General features: G+C 40.6%; 1 non-coding gene across 1 annotated transcript; it reads left to right on the forward strand.

Moving 5' to 3' along the window:
• The first annotated feature begins 4465 nt into the window (after positions 1–4465).
• LOC130497177 (small nucleolar RNA R71) lies at positions 4466–4572 on the forward strand. The gene has a single exon (XR_008936188.1). It is a non-coding gene; the product is annotated as a small nucleolar RNA R71 (small nucleolar RNA).
• The last annotated feature ends 613 nt before the right edge of the window (positions 4573–5185 follow it).

A 5185-nucleotide genomic window follows, 5' to 3' on the forward strand; every position in this document is an offset into this window, starting at 1 on the left:
TTCATGTTTAGCTCTGCTCAGCTTGTTCTGATCAGTTATGAACCTGATAAAGGACGTGTTGCCTCCTGACTCTCCTTCATTTTTACTGCAGCTACTCAAGATCACACCAGAAAGTTTTGCAAAGACTGGAATATCAAACTCTCCTATTCAGCACAACGACATCCCAATCAAACGGTCAAGCCGAATCCACTAACAAGACGGTGGTGAATATGCTCAAGAAGCGCCTAGAAGACGCCCATGGGCGATGGGCAGAAGAGTTACACGGAGTACTCTGGGCCTATCGGACCACTCCGAAGACGGCCACCCAGGAGTCTCCTTTCTCACTTGTCTATGGTGCTGAAGTGGTAATACCCACGGAGGTGCACGTAAGGACCACGGTCTCTGAATTCCTCTCCATTGTCCTACCCTTTCCCACATATATAAGCTAAAATTTAAACTTCAAATGCCAAAACCCAACTCTCAACACTCACCCAAAGATTTCCCAAAGAACTCAAGACATTTTCTCAACTAGAACTCTTTCTTAATGAAGTCAATCAAGGGAATTTTACACTTTTGAACACTTCTTAGCTTTTTCTAAACTTTGCTAGCCCCCTTTTTCATTTTTTTTTTCATTTCTTCTTTTTTTTTATTTGCTTTTTTTTTATTTGAGGGCCAAGACATTCAATACAAGAGCCAAAGATCATACTTTACTATCCCTTGAGACTTAGACTTCACTCTAGAGTTCTAAAAGTCTAAACTTTTCTTTCTTGACCAAACCATACTCCCAAAGTCAAACTCAACAACACTCACCACCCAATCCTAAATGCTAGACAAAGGTGTGTCTAATCTAGCTAGAATGAAGACTAAGCATTGTCGATCCCGATACTCTCAACATTATGCACATGCAAAGCTTTCTAAAAAGGCCTCACTCAACAATCAATGATGGCTTGAAAGAAAGCTTGGGTTCAAGGTATGGAGTACCACTTGAAATTGTCAAAAAGATCAGTCAAAAAGGATGAGACGATTCAAGTGTGTATAAGCCATGACTCAGCACACAAAGGACCATAAGCAAGAGACATTGAGTTTAAATAAGACAGGAGCAATCTTCAAAGAGAGAGTTTCAAACAATCCAATGAGTTTCAAGAAGAGAATTCAAGGCATTAAGTCTACAAGCTATCAAGAGAATGCTCAATCTAATTGTCATGATTACAAAGGTTGCCAAAATGAGAACTTAGCATGAGCATATTTACAAGGTAAAATCATCCCCTTATGCATGAATGCAACCTATATGAATGCTTCTAGACTCAATCCTAAAATGCAAATGATGCAACTAAATGCTTCTTTTTGTGTTTTTCAAAATTTTTAAATTTTTTTTTATATGCAAATAACTATCTATAATGCATGCTAATGACAAGAAACACAAGATCATCAGCAACTTGCACCTCCCCCACACTTAATTCACACAGTCTCTTGTGTGAAAAGTGGAGAGAGATGACCAAAACAAAGGCTAAATGCAAATGAAAATGGTATATACAAGAAAAGGTGAAGGAGTACTTCTATGGAGTGTGAGAAGAGGTATTGGTGTCTAAGGAGTAGAGTCTGGTCGCCTTCCTTCTTCCATCTATCTTATTAAAACAGAAACATTCTGTTGGACCTAACATTTATTTTGTAAGTTTTTAAATTAAATACACTTTTATACTTTATAGTTAAACCTACATTAAATCACTAATGTTACTTTCTTTATACTACTATCCATGTTTCCAAACAATATACTTATTTCTTTGTACTACTATCAATGTTTCCAAACAATATATTTTTTATACTACTATCAATGTTTCCAGACAATACAATAATTAATCTTAGTTATTTTATATCTATCATTTTCTCTTTAGAATTTTGTAGAAACATCATAATTTCATAAATTGCAAAATAATGAACTTTAAAATTTGGATTATAAGATTACAAATTATGAAACTATTACAATTTAAATCCAATTAGATTATATATCGGTCATCCATCAGTTCAATCGGTTAGTCTCGAGGTTTAGTGATTTTTTTAATATGAATATTTTAAAAACCAAAATTGAATTGTCAGATCTCCGGATTAACGGGTATAATCACAATCGGGTTGAATTTAAAAACACTGATTTAAATGCAAAAATATTTTAAATACACACTCTTTAAAAATTACCAAAATATTTGTTAAGTTATTAGTGAAATTTTTTATCGTAAAATATTCCGCGCTTCCAAAGCGCGGGTCAAAATCTAGTGGGTCTTTAAATGAAAATCCAAAAGACATATGTACAGGGATAGTCATGGGACTTCCTCCCAAGTGAGCTTGTTTTAAGTCTCTAGCTTGACTTTCCATCTTTTGGTTAGTGAGAAGGAGGGTCCTTCCCACCTTCAAGAGTGATGGTGAGGACCTGAGAGAGGAGTTCTTGAAGCTTGAGTGGATCATCTTGGAGCTGAGGGTTGATGATGGCTCTTGCACTTGAGAATGGCCTTGACTTGCCCTTACACCTGAGCTTGTACTCAATGACACCATCCTTGAGCTTCATTGGATGGAGAGTGAGAGTGTGTGAGATCATATCAAGAGATGGGGGATGAGATTCTTGCAGCAACTTCTTCTTGCCATGAGTGGCCTTTGAGGTTCCACTCATCCCCTCCTTTTTAGCACTTTCCAAGTGCTCAACACACAACTCTTGAGAAGTCTCTCCATTGAGACCTTTTGTCTCACAAACAACAACTTCATCTTGGGGCTTCTTATCAGCTTCTTGGCCAAAAGTGATTGTCCCACAATAGCCAGCATCCAATGGAGGTTGTAATGGGTAGGAGACAGTTTTGTTCACATTCATAAGAGTGACATTCTTGTTGGGAAAGTCAATGCAAGCTCCAACTGTTGTGAGGAAAGGTGTGCCCAAGACCAAAGGAACTCTCTTCCCAGTCGCCATGTTAAGGACAGTGAGGTCAATGGGAATGGTGCATGCTCCAATCTTCAAAGGGAAGTCTTTAATGATACCAAGTGGGGTTGTAGAAGAGGAATCCCCAAACTGTAGTGAAGACTTGTCTGGTTCCATACTCTCAATCCCTATACTCTTCACCATCTCCATTGAGATTACATTCACACTAGCACCAGAATCAACAAGAGATCTTTGGAGGGACTGGTGGGTCAAGGTAAAGTGAACATCCCTTGGTGTCCAAGCTTAGAAAGAGACTTTGGAGGGACTGGTGGGTCAAGCTGCAGTGTTGAGATGTTCAGGAGCTCTGCTACTTCTTCTTTGTGAGTGAGAATGTCCTGGATGAGCAGCATTTGGACATGAGCCTCACGCATAAGCGAGATCTCTGGAAGCTTGACGCCAACATCACTTAGGTCCTTCCTGAACTTAGAGATAACCTTCTTCTGAGCTTTGGTGAGGACCCTTTGTGGAAATGGGAGTGGGACCTCATATGGTGACAGCTCAACCTCAGTGGCTTCTTCTAGCTTAACCTCTTTCAGCTTGTTGTCAGCTCTCCTCTCAACTTGTTTCTCAGCCCTAGGCTCAGCTCTCTGCAGATTTGCTGCTTCAACTTTCCTTTCAACTTGCACCTGAACCCTTTCCATAACCTTATCCACCATATGTGCTTCAGCTGTTGCTACAATCTCTGTTCCATGCAAAAGTCTTTCAATCTCATCCACCTCTTTCTCATGATCACTCAGCTCAATCTTTGAAGAAGTAGTAGAGATGACAACATTGCAAGACTCCTTGGGATTCTTATCTGGTTTCTCTAGTAGTGATCCCATTGGGCTCTTGGAAGATGATGGCATAGAGGCGACCTGACTCTCCAAAGCATTAAAGCGAGAGGCAAGTAGTAGGAACTTGTTGTTCAGCTCGGTATAGCTAGTATCAATCTTGGAGTGCACGGTTTGGAACTCATGACCAATGTCCTTTGCTAATCTAGACTGAGCATCCATTATCTGCTTGAACATTGACTCCATACTTGAATCAGGAGCTGTAGCTTGAGAAGAGTTTCCTTGAGCTTGATTGGACTGATTGTTGTTGTTCCCAAAACTAGGAGGTGTGTTTTTCCTAGGCTGGTATTTGTTGTACTGAAAGTTAGGTTCCTTTTTGTACCATGTACCATTGTTGTTGATGAAGCAAAGCTCTTCTTGCCCTTCCAAACCATCAACCTCATTCACCTTAGGAGGAACCTCTCTACTAGGATCACCAACAAAGCTAACCTGCTCCTTCTTGGATTGGTTTGAAAGAACCAAGTCCAACTTGTCTTGCAAGGATTTGATATCCTTCTTTGTCTGCTGATCCTCACCTCTGCTGGCTCTATCATACTCCTCATTGTAAACTGAGTCACTCTTTGCCATGTTCTCCACCAGCTCCTCTGCATCCTGCTCAGTTCTGCCCAGGAAGAAACCATTGCTAGCTATGTCAAGCCTGTTTCTGCAAGATGGGAGAACTCCCCTGTAGAAGGTACTAAGCAAGCTTTCCTTGGTGAAACCATGATGAGGACACTGAGCAATGTAGCTGTTGAATCGTTCCCATGCTTCACCAAAACCTTCAAGATTCCTTTGTTGAAATCCTGAAATCTCATTCCTAAGCTTTGCATTTCTTGAGTTAGAGAAGAACTTGGTGAGGAAGGCTTCTTTGCACTCATCCCATGTCTGGATGCTATCTCTTGAGAGACCCTTCTCCCATGTGTGAGCTTTATCTCCCAAAGAGAATGGAAACAGCCTAAGCTTCAATGCATCTTCAGAAACACCATTGATCTTGATGGTGCCACACAGCCGATCAAAGTTGTCCAAGTGATCTAGAGGATCTTCCAAAGCAAGCCCATGGTACTTGTTGCTTTGGATTATGTTGATCAAGCTTGACTTGATCTCAAAGTTGTTGTTCTCCACAGCTGGTGCTCTAATGCCAGCCCTATTTCCATGGATGTTAGGCTGATCATGGGCACCAATTGCTCTAGCTTGGCGCTGTGGATGTCTTGGTCCAAGGTTGGCAGCTCCTTGACCATCTTCAGCAGCTCTATCTTGAGGCAGGTTCTCCATATCAAAACCCAACCTCTGAATGTGAGCCTGTTGCTCTTCTTCCCTTCTCCTTCTCACAATATCCCTCTCAAGTGCAGAAATGTCTTCAACAATGGAAACAAGGCTTGATGAACCTCTGCTCCTCAAGTTCATACACCTGAAAAGTCAAAGAAAGAAAGAAGGCAAG

Source organism: Raphanus sativus, chromosome 6 (assembly GCF_000801105.2).
Source record: "Raphanus sativus cultivar WK10039 chromosome 6, ASM80110v3, whole genome shotgun sequence".
In the NCBI taxonomy this organism is placed as follows: Eukaryota; Viridiplantae; Streptophyta; class Magnoliopsida; order Brassicales; family Brassicaceae; genus Raphanus; species Raphanus sativus.